Here is a 12284-nt window from a genome sequence, read left to right on the forward strand (position 1 = left end):
GCCAAAATAGTATTAGACTATCATACTCTAACATTATTGACATACACTATCGAGTTGCAAAAAAATTTACACAATCAACAGACAACCAATTAGAGCTCAGTACTGAGCTCGAATTTTTTAAGCTCGCACGAATTCAACTCGTATAATTCTGCTCGTCTAAGAAGTAGGCCAAGCCTAACTTGAGCTCTCAAAATATAAAACAAGGCAAACGCATGACAATAGTGATACCATCAATATTTTTTTTATTTTTTATTTTTTATTTTCAAACCATCAGTGCTTTTTTTAATTATTAAATCGTCTCTTATTTTATCATTGTCAATCACTAGTGGTTGCGCATTTAATCAGAGCTATAAATTGGCTCTTACTTTCATTCAGAATAAATAAACTTAACCAGTACACAAAGATGAAAAGAGTCCTTTTGTTCTCTATTTTTTTATTTTCTTGAATCAAAGAAAAGATGGTATCAATGCAGTAACACCCTGGCCAAATCTTATAACAAAAGTTAAAAATAAATAATATGAAACCCTTGCTACCAGAGAGTACCTATCAACCATCATAATTAATTACCATGACTTCAGTGGGTACCTATCAATACAGTCGCTCCATGGATTGTCATCACCACCTTGACCTAAATCCGAAACTGCCTTCCAAACAAGACTTCCGACCTTAAACCCTGTCCCAAACGCCAACATCCAAACCCTATCTCCTTTCCTAACTCTCCCCTTAGCCTCAAAATATGCTAACTCATAAAATACAAGACTACTCGATGTGTTCCCGAATCGGTGCAAACTCATCCGAGCCGGCTCAGTCAACTCGTCACTCAAACTCAGAACCCGCCCAACCTGCTTGATCACCGCTTTCCCGCCCGTGTGAATACAAAAATGATCAAATGCCTTGGTAAAATCCGGGACTATCGGTTTCGACTTCCCCCCTGAAAATGCACAACCAATGACCGAGTACACGTAAACACCAAGTTGAGTCAGTGGTAGGACTCGGGGAGCAAGTATTTTGATGTGCTCAAGTAAATGCATGCCCGCAACCGCTATTAAATCTTTATTAAGAGCAAACCCGGTATTGCCCTTGTTATCCTCCTCTTGAAATGCGGCTTTATAAGCTCGATCACTCGCTCCGTGGTGAGTACGAAGCGAGTGAACGAGTTCCATCTTTGCAACCAGGCGGCAACAAGGGTCGTTTGTGATCAATGCGGTCGCACAGCCGACTCGAAAAATGCAATTGGTTACAAGCATGGGACGGTTATCGCCATAGTACCAATCCAAACTAATAGTCTCGGTTATGACCACAAGAGCATAACCAATTTTTCTGCTTTGCTTCAACAGATTAGCGGCTAGATCAATTGATATTACTCCAGAACTGCATCCCATGCCACTTAGATTGTACGTCTTTACGTCGGGTTTGAGATTGAAACGGTTGACAATGAGGGATGTGAAGGAGGGCACGGGAGAGAAGCTCCCGCATGTAACAATTAGGCAATCGATACGACTTGGGTCGATGTTGGTTTTGGCAAGGAGTGAGTTGATGGATGAGAACATGCCTTGTTGAGCTTCATCCAGAGCATATTTCAAGTTCGCTTCGGGGTTTGATTCGAATACGAATTGGGGTGCGTAGGTCTCGTCACCTAAGCCGGATTTGAGGTAGATTTTACGCATGAATTCTCCGCTTTCTTCGGTGAAGCGATTCGTCCTGCGTACGAAGGACTCGGAGGCTACGTAGCTGCATTTTTGGTTGGGGTTTGGTTGGAAGCATGAGAAATTAAGGAGGAAGATGGACTTGGGACGAGAGTTGTAGTAGTAGAAAAATATGGAAATGGAAAGGCACCAAATGCAAGACAATGAAAGTGTAGGGTTGGTGGTGAAGAGAAAATGGAGGATGTTTCTGTATTGGACTGGATTGGATCGGATTGAATTAGACTGCATGTTAATTGATAAGAGAGTTGTGGTTAATAAAAGTGCTGCGAAAAAGGCTTGGTGGAATTTGAAATTTGAAGTGGACTTCTTCATGTTTGTTTTCTAAAAGTTGTTTTTTGCAAACTCAGTGAATGAAGATTGGGGGAAGAGGGTGTTATATAGAACGGATATGATTTTATCACTTTTTTTTAACCGCAGACTTTTTGTGTATTTTTATCTTTTAGCTCTCTTTTAATCTATTTAATTTAAAGGTCAAATATGAACAGAGATGGATACGAAGTAAAAACGAATAAACGAGTATGGGAAAATTGATTTTCCTATATAAAAATGTGAAAACTGAAAAGACAGCAACGGCCTTCTTGACAGCCAACTTTTCTTGTCGACCAATTCAGCGATATGAACAATCGTTTTGTTTCTGTTGATGGAATCCATGAGGAGTAATGTTAAGGGAGATTAAATTTACAGAATAAAATTGCAAATTAAATGATGTGTCACCAATAAAAAATGAGCACGTTTATCAATGTTTATAGAATTTATTATCTATTTTTCTGGGTTATACCGTATACATGCGCAGATAAATACGTAATCCCTTTGACTTTATGGATACAGTCCTGGAAAATACATGTCTAATTATTATAACTGGTTTCAAAATTTATTACTTAAACCTTGCCAACGAGAAATTTTTAGTTGTGACGGGAATACAAGTGGTACATCATGTGTTTTAATAAGAATAGTGGGAAATTTTATTTTTAAGTTATTAACTTTTTAGCACACATATCCCACCATTTATTTAGTAACACATGATGTACCACCCCGTATACCAGTCACCGAAAAATCTCTCATTGCCAACAAAACCCCCGCCTTTCCTGTAGCGGCGTACTAAGGCAGGTGGGGATTTCAATTGTCACACTACACTAGTCATTACTCAAGGATTCATGATGTGGTGGAATTTGGTAATGTATTAACTCAGTGCAACATTTTCCCAAGCAAATGTGAAAGAATTAATTGTTCTAACCTCTAAAATGAATTATTTCGATACTTTTCATTTAAACAATAAAATTTTGTTGTAATCACATTTATGCATGATCACCTACTTTGACGGTGTAATAAGAGCATCTAAAAAATATGAGATGTCAAATTTAAACATAAAATTTGAATTTGACAGTTTATGTGACACTTTAACATCTTTTAAAGTTTTATTTTATCACACTATTTTCTTTTCAAAAATTTAATTATATATATATAGGGAAGTGTTATTGGCACTCAAAAAATCTCATTTTACACTCCTCACAAATGTATTTTTCTTTCTAAATATAGAAAGTTTGGAGTGTAGAATGAGAATTTTGGAGTGCCAATAACAATTCCCTATATATATATATATATATAATTGATAAGGATCCTCGTCGGATTATATGTATTCAGATCTGGGATGAACTGAAAACAAAGACAAAACATCTTTGACGTTACAATTTCTCATCTCACAAGTTAAATCAGTCACACACCTTCACACCTGAAACTAAAAATAACAACTTTTCTGCTTCATTTTCAATTCAATCTCTCTCTCTCCCTCTCTTCCCGCCATTTCTTCAATCCTCTGCAACCAAATCTCTGATGCTAAACTCACTTCATAATCTGGGGTTCCATCAACTGCGTTCATGTCCATCGGAGCTCCACCTCCCAATTGGATCACAATCATCGGTTCCTCCCAAGTTACTTCCTCATTCTTCTCTCTTTAACCCTCCCTCTCTCTGGATTTCATAACTTGCGAACTCAAATTTATGAATCATTTACTTTCCAATGATTAATGGAGAGAAGACTGCGGAGGCCGAGATTGTGAGGTTCGAGTAAGAGAGGTTGGTTTATGGGTTTGGTTTTGAGAAAATGGAAGAAGAAGGACGAGCGGCCGAGGCTGAGATTCTCATATTAGAGTGAGAAAGGAGAGTTGCAGATTTGATTAAAAAAAAAAAATTAATTAAATGATATATGAAGTTGCTATCGAATTTGGTGGCAAGGGGGAAAGATTCTATTCCATGTCATGTCACGTCAAATTTGGCTTCTCGGTTGGAAAATATTGTTGTTATCTTTTCTTATCTTTACTGTTGATTTGGATATTTTGACATCTCATTTGGAGATGCTCTAAGATGTTTTCAGAACATAAACACCAACTTTGTTACATTAATAACAATGTAATTATTTGTTATTAACTATAGCTTTATCATTAGTATGTAACATTGAAAATGGATGAAAATTTTGTTTAAGGGTGGTTAGATGAAATCACAACTTGTTGACTCTAAAAATTACAAGGCCTACGTGGCACACAGGCCGAGTAACTAATGAACTAACTACGTCATTCGGTTGATGCGGGGGGTGCCAACTCGTCAGCCGAGCTCGGCCGAGGAGTACAATTTGTTGATGTTGAGTTGAGAGCGTTGTTGACTTCTTGATCTTGCGATTGCGGCCGAGGAAGGAACAAGTCTCGGCCTTCAGGTTCTCGAGCCTAAAGACAAGGCTGCTAGTTCTACGAAGTTCATGAATTGTTGGTGCTAGATTCGGTCACAGTGATTATATTCGTAAGAGTATAAGCACGTTGAATCGACACCAGACTATATGGGCACAAGTACTTAAAGGAGATGTATGTCTTGATGGTAAATGTGGTTCGGCCGTCAAAATGCCGAACTCTGAAACTCACTTGTGAGTATCCAATCATAAAATCACTCGGCGTTCAATGTGCCGAATGCCGTAACTTGTAACACCTTACTTCGCCGGGAAGACTAATAAGATGACCTCTGCCAATAAGGATTCGGAAACCCTTCTCGATCGAGACTTGGATAGGTAACCAATCGGCCTCGACGTAGTGCTGTTTATCCAAACTGAAGATGCTCACTGGTTGCCTCAACAGTGTTGTTTATCTAAACTGAAGATGTGTCAGTGGAAAAGGAAAAAAAAAATCTCAAGATGTTTGAGAGGTTTGCACAGGGCAATTGTGTGTTGAATTGGAGGTCCTTTGAATGATGCACTCTGCTCTCTATTTATAGCAACAAATACAAACCTACGTTCGACCCAATAATATTATTTTGGGCCCAAACATTGCCCCCTCGCTTTTGAGGTCTTCGGCATACAATTCCTTAGTCGACTTTCGACCTTAAAGGAGTGAAATTAAACCCTACAAGATAACTACAGGATAACGAAAAGCCTCAAACATCCCATCCATCGGGCGCATTTATGAAGCACGATCGCACGATCCAAATTCCCATGCACGTCTTGCCGCGTGTCAATCCTTTAGTTAACCCAGCAGCCCTTAATCATGACCCTCGAAAACATGCGCCAGCCAAAACATCTTTTCCTTGTTAATGCATTAAATCTAACGCAACACACAATCGTGCGTCCTCAAACCATGAAAACCTCGATCTTATCCCCTAGATTCCCTAGATATCCATAATGATTAGTGATTTCCCAGTCGATTTCACCCTAAAATTTGAAAATCAAACACTTTTGAAAATCAAACGTTTGACCTTCCTCTCGAATTGCCTATAAATACCTAAATCCCTTCCATTTACATTTTACGCCTTCAAAAACCTTGAAAATCGTCTCGTTATTTTTTCCTTCAAAATCCCAGAAAATCTCAAGCTCTTAAACCAGAAATCTTCATTCAAACCCAAACAATTCCAATCTTCATCAATGGCTTATTTCATCTCACAGCTTTCTGACGAATGCAACAAATGCAAAAGCTTCATCGACCGGAGTGCCATCAAAACTCTGCGCTTCGAGAGTGATTTGAGCACCACTCACCAAATCCTAAGGCCACTCTTCAAGGACATAGTACTGTCGTCCATTACCACGCTCTTCAAGGCTCATTACCTGACACTTTTGCTGCAAGGATTTGATTGGTCAAAATGGGACCTAACAAAGCCCCAAGGAGTCTGGCCTACGACCAACGCCAACTGGGCAGCCTGGGTCATCCAGATGGAAAACTTCTTCCGTTAAGAATGAAAAGCTCTTGGTATCTATGATGCCATTAGACTCTCGACCATGGAGCTAGCCATGGACAAAGAACTTCTTATGGCCGCACTAAGCCTCTGATGCTCGACCACCAACACCATGATCCTTCCCTTTGGCCCTCTTGGCCCCACCATCCTTGACATTTCAGCTATTGTTGGGACTTCTCCTTTTGGCATCCCAATAGATGCCGCTCTTTTTGGGTGCTCGTCGAATCTCGACCTCAAGGCACTTTTCGACGAATGAGCCGTCGAGACGCTAAGTCAAGATGGTCAAGAGCCTTCAAAAGAAGAAGTTCAGAAGTTACACAAGAACTTCTTTAACTATAACACCCTCATCCTCCATTTCGCTGGCCGAGGGGAGGCGAGTCTACTGAAGGGGGAACACGAAGCCTTCCTATTTTACTGGTACAACAAGTTTATCTGTTGTACCAAGTCAAACAAATACTTGGTCGAAAATATACTGGTGGCTGAAGCCTTGGCTAGTGGCCACACCCTGGCGCTCAGTTCGGCCATTCTTGCCAATCTCTTTTACTGCCTGGTTGAAGCGACCATTAGTAAAATCGACCTAAACCAGAATGGTCCTCTCTGAGTCTTCCAACTCTGGCTATAGGTCTATTTTGCCACACTTCAGCCATAGATCCCCAACTTCCAGTCCACTAAATTGCTCGACCTTCAGTTGGCATCCCGACCGGCGTCTCCTCATCGGGTCGAATAAGTCTTTAAATATTTCTTCGGTCTAGATGTCCTTTCTGATGACAAATTTTTAATATGTCGTCGCCAAGAGTACCCCTCTTCCATCAGGCTTCCAACATCAGCATGGAGTGAAAGTGAAGATGCTAATCTTCGTCAAAACTGGGGTTGTTCGTGTTAACACGCGACCTTTCCCTTGATTGCGACTCTCGCTGAGCTAGCTAGGAGGTCTACCATCCTCACTTTACTGCCCAACAGCTCGGCTACCTCCAAGGTTGTCTGATGCCTCTACTTACTTCCCGTTCCCTCCTAAGCTGAATACGCATTTCTGGTTCTTCAGAGAGGAAGTGCAGAGATACCGAGAAAGAGTTTCAGGAACGGTGTAAAACATTTGTTCTTCGACTAACTGCTCCTGAATTTCTTGGCACTGACACCTTCGGCAACTAGTGGGAAGAGTATACTCAGGACTTTTTTAGGGCTTCGGTCGAAGAAGTCATCAACAAAATTTTCGATGACTGACCCAAAAAAACTTTTGCCCCTCAATCCAAAGAGACGACCCGAGGTATACGACTATATCTACCTTTATTTCCCCTTTTTATTATCACTAAAATTCACTAATTTGATCTCGCTTTCTTAGATAGTCGAATGTTGAAAAAAGCGAACTTGATCGCCGCGGTTGCGCCCAGGAAAAAATCGGTCCCCTCCAAGAAAACCAAAGCCGTCGCGCAAGTCCCGCAAAGCAAACGGCCTCGCCAGGGAACTGAGATGGCAGATGAATCCCCTCACCCCATAAAATGCATTAAAAATTTGGCGAAGAAAAGAGAACGGGAGATTCACGTTATCTCTAGCCAGACTACGGGAGCGACTGCTCCCAGTGTCTCTCCTTCCGCTCTTGTCACTGAAGCCTCGATGGAGAAACGGTCGACACCAACTAGCCAAGTGGCCCAAATTCAACTGGTCCCTGGGGTCGTGGCTGAACCTGTTGTTGCTCCGTTGGTTAAAGAACCTGTGGCTCAGGGGCCGACCGATGTGCTTGTTTTGGAAGAGGTGGCCCCATTCGTCAGGACAAATCTCCCCAAAAAAAAATCAACGATCATCTTGGAAAAGGTATGATTATGTTGGTAACTCCCTTTGTCCCATCAAATTCACAAGTATTAACAGCTTTTTCTTTCAAGATGACGAAAACGATGAGATCCCGTTGGCGAGTTGTCCTCGACCAACCAAAACTCCTACCACTAATCCCCCTCCTGTGGTTGAGGCGGTTGACCAAGTCGACCCTTCTGCAGCAGACCGTGGGAAGAAGCCTCTCGTCAAGCCTGAAGCGACGGTGGAGACGCCAATCCATCCGCAAGATCAAAACCTTGGCGTTCCTTCTCAAGAAGTCATTTCGACTTTTGTAAGGCTCGATCCCTTTCTCTTGTTAGTTTTACTATAACAAATCTGAAATGAGAAAATATTAAATGTCAGGTGCCCGACTATTCATTTCACCGACAATTCTATGTGCGGAAGTGTGTTATCTATATTTCCTGGACACCTCAGTGGCCGTCGAACGTGGATAACCTCCATTGGCTGCGTGAATTGATGAGCAATCTTAAACACTAGGCTTAACCATTGAGCTCTCCAAGTTCGAGTAATGAACCAAGGGACATGACCGAAGTCTCCTCTCGACAGGTTTAAAACAAATTCCCTCTGCTATGTTGCTTATAATTTTCCTTCTGCTTAATTTTTTTTCCTGTACAGCCTTCGTGGGAGGTCGAGCTTGACGCTCTACTCTTAAGCACCTCTGGAGCAGCTGTTTCTTCTACCGCGTCGGCCGAGCCTTCGGAAACCATGGCCGAATCCCGTGCTTTTGCTAAGTTGCAAGAAATCCTATCCCTCTCTGCCTCTCAGGTCTTCTAATGTAAAGGCCTTGACTCCGTAGGAAAGTGCCTGAACGACCTTGCAAATGGCAGCTTCCTGAGCACTGAAAATGTCGTCTATTTGTCTGATCAACAATTTATCACTTTGGAACAAGCTCTCCGGGCCGAGGATGACCTAAAGGCAGCAAAGATTGCTCATGAGGCTAGTCGGTCGAAGGTTGAGGCTATAAAAGCAAAGAAGGCACAGCTGACCGGCTTTGATCGCCAAATTTCTGAGCTTCAACGTCAAATTGCCGAGCTTCAACAACAAAGGTAGGCTGTTACTTCAGAACTCAAGAGGGATTTCAAGATAAATAAGGCTCAACTGACGGATTTCGCTGCTGACATAAAGCAGATCCAGCAGCTTCAACTTAACAAGAAGACGAGGTAGGCTGAAATCATACTAAGCGAAGTAAGGTGGCTGGAGTTGAAAGCTGCTCTTGAAACCTTTCTTCCTTCGACCCCCTAGAATTTTATGAACCTTTTACAAATGTACTTGTACGTTATTTTATAAATTTAATGCAACGATCTTTATTCTCGCATCTCTCAAGTGACTGGGTAGTATTTCTTTAAAAATTTCCCGTTGATTGACAACTTGTGCACTAATCCAGTCAGATCCTTGAGGTGGTATACCCCTTTGCCGAGAATTTTGTGAATGACGAACAGTCATTCCCAATTTGGTGACCATTTTCCGAACCTAGGGTCTTTAATTCCAACTAGTAGCACGGTTTGCCATACCAACTCTCCTTCGCCGATCATTTTTTGTCTGACACACCGATTATAAGCTCACTTGGCAATCTTTTTCTGTGCCATTAATAAGTTATAAGCGTCAAGCCGAATTTCTTCTAAGTCTTCCAACTCTTGTCTTATGGCTTGACTGTATTCAACACTAAACAAACTACTTTGTTCGATCACTCGCAATGAATTTATACTCAACTCGACCGGTAACATAGTGTCCTGTCCATAGGTTAACGCGTATGGAGTCGTTCCGGTGGCTGATCAGGGTGAAGTTCGATAGGCCCATAACACTTCATTTAGCTTCAAATGCCACATACCAGGTCTTTCTCTTACCATTTTGTTAAGGATGTCGATCAAGACCTTATTACTTGCTTCGGCCTGCCCATTTGCCTGTGGATAATACGGCGTAGATTGCTCGAGTCGAATATTTAGATTTTCCGTGTACTCCTTAAACCTGTCGACTGTAAAGATTGTGCCATTGTCAGTTATGATCGTTTCTGGTATGCCGAATCTAGTCACAATATTTTCCTCCACAAAATTGCGAACTTCTTTGGTTGTTAACTCGGCGTATGATTTTTCTTTGACCTACTTAGTAAAGTAATCGGTTGCCATTAGCATCCACGCATGTTTAGCTACTCCAGAAGACAGCGTGATTTTGCCAATTACGTCCATTGCCCATCTTCTGAACAACCATGGTTTGGTAACTGAGTGAAGTAATTCGGCTGGGACTTTCTTTATAGGTTTATGAATCTGACACTATATGCATCCTCGGGCATATTCAATGTAATCCTTTAATATACTCGGCCATAAGTAGCCGTGTCGACGAAGCAACCAATGCATTTTACATCCTGATTGGTGAGCCCCACAAATCCCTTCATGTACTTCGACGATTGCTTGGTATGACACGTAGTTTGTGGCATGGACTTTTGTCCTCTGGTCGTGTTTGTCGCTGAGGTTATCGAGGTATCGTATAATCGTCATTCTCTAATCGTCTGGCAACGTCTCGACAACACATACTTCTATAGGATCTCCTCGCTCTAGCAACGATGGTAAATACATCACTCATGTACATATCACGTGATTATGCTGGAGAACTTGTTGATTAACCAAGGCTGGGTAAGATCGTCGTCCTATAGGTGTTGCCCGACCTAACTCGCCCCTTGGGAGTTATGCTCTGGAGTCTATTTAGGCGAGTTCATCTGCGTCAGTGTTTCGAACACGCGAAATGTGCTCAAATGTAATTCTTTCAAATGACTCAGCCAAATAGGTGGCAACCATGTGATAGGGCGCCAAAGTACAACTTATGCAATGAAAAATGTTGTTTAGTTGGTTAATTACCAGTTCAGAATCACCAAGGATGAGGACACGGGCTGCTCTTAAGTCATGAAGGACGTGAAGGCTGATGATAAGAGCTTCATATTCGGCCTAATTATTCGTACAGCTGAAGTCTAATTTGAGAGAGAGATACCAACGGTAGTGGTCAGGAGATTGAATCCAACACTAGCCAAGGCTAAGGTGCTAGAACCTATTTGGGATTTGGTTGTTAAAAGGTAAAAAAGTGTTCTTTGAAAGGTAAAAGTGTTTTGTGCTACTTAGTACTGCGGTCTAATGCTATTCTTATCACTTATAAGTGAAAGTTCTTATATTCGATTATCGTCAAAGTTGAATTTGAACCACATTATTGCTAGCCATTATGGGGTTTAGCCCACTATCGTTTGTTAGAGAAAAATAAAAGTTATGAAGTGTAAGATTAATTTCTTACTCTTCTCATATAATTACAACTTTAATAAGATAATATCTAAAGTGTAAAATATGGTAGAATTCCACAAGAATATCCCAAGATATAATATGATTTACACGATCACATTCCTAAACTATTAGGATTGCAATAGTGAATAGATTTTTTAAATTAAAATTTAATAAATTTCAATTTAGGAGGGACATTTTTAGAATTTGAATATTTCAATTTTTTTACCTTCTGACTATATATATTAATAATTACTAATTTGTAAATCTAACCTAGGGACTTTACTTGACTTTGATTTTCTTACAAGAAAATAGTCTTAATGATCTTTTGAGGAAGCCCAAAAAACGTTATGGTCACGGAATGCTGAGAAGTAAGATTTCTAAAACGCAGTAAACCGATTAGAACACAAAAATCTAACTGAATCTCATGGTAGCATTTAGCTCATTACTCTCTGACTGGTTATGTTCGGTGAAAATGTAATCCAAACTTTTTCCAAAGCTTTTCGACATGTTGTACAGATAAAACAACTCAATGAACCTATTGAAGTTATAATTACAGAATGGAACACTGGAGGTAAAAACAACTAGCGTGAAAGAGATTGACTTTAAAACTGTTGAAACCGAAAGCTTTCCTTCCAAAAACTGAGTTATTGAGTAAAGTGAACAATTTTAGTGAATTGAAAGAGAATGTAAGTGGATGGGTTTGTGGTATATAATATTTTTCTCATGCAATGTTCATTTAGCTACATTTCCAGTATGATTTGTATTTCTTTATGTTAAAGCGTCCAAGCCATCAATCAGCACTGATTTCATGTACCCACTGGAACTACTTTCTACGAAACTATCGGTGTCAATGAAGCAATTTCTTTGAGATGCCAGTATTACTAAGAGATGAAAATATAAGAACAATAATTGGAAATTCTATGTAGTTAGATAGTCCAACCAGCCATAGTTATCATTAACGTCAATGCAGCTTACATATATTTAAGTTATTCATGTTCTTTTGTTGCTCGCAGACTCGCAGTGTTCTCTCAGTGTTTGTTCTTAGCATTTATGATGTTATTTTTCTTCAGAACTGACATCGGTTTACTATATAATGTTGCAGGAACTGTTATACCTTAAGGAAGGAACACATTTAGAAGGAACCGTTAAGGAAATATTTCCATATGGAGCCCAAGTGAGGATAGGAGAAGCTGACAGGAAGTATGATGACCTTAAAACTTACCTCCAAGTTGAAGACCCAACAGGAAGCTGTACACAAGCAACTGCAGCACTCTTGTTTCTGCATG

The 12284-nt window shown here is 40.5% G+C and overlaps 1 pseudogene across 1 annotated transcript; it reads right to left on the reverse strand.

Moving 5' to 3' along the window:
- Nucleotides 1-402: 402 nt before the first annotated feature.
- On the reverse strand, nucleotides 403-2049 carry LOC137727651 (3-ketoacyl-CoA synthase 13 pseudogene; annotated as a pseudogene). The gene has a single exon (XR_015951943.1). The product of XR_015951943.1 is annotated as a 3-ketoacyl-CoA synthase 13 pseudogene (transcript).
- Nucleotides 2050-12284: the final 10235 nt, after the last annotated feature.

Source organism: Pyrus communis, chromosome 10 (genome assembly GCF_041283825.1).
Source record: "Pyrus communis isolate YQ-2024b chromosome 10, ASM4128382v1, whole genome shotgun sequence".
NCBI lineage: Eukaryota > Viridiplantae > Streptophyta > Magnoliopsida > Rosales > Rosaceae > Pyrus > Pyrus communis.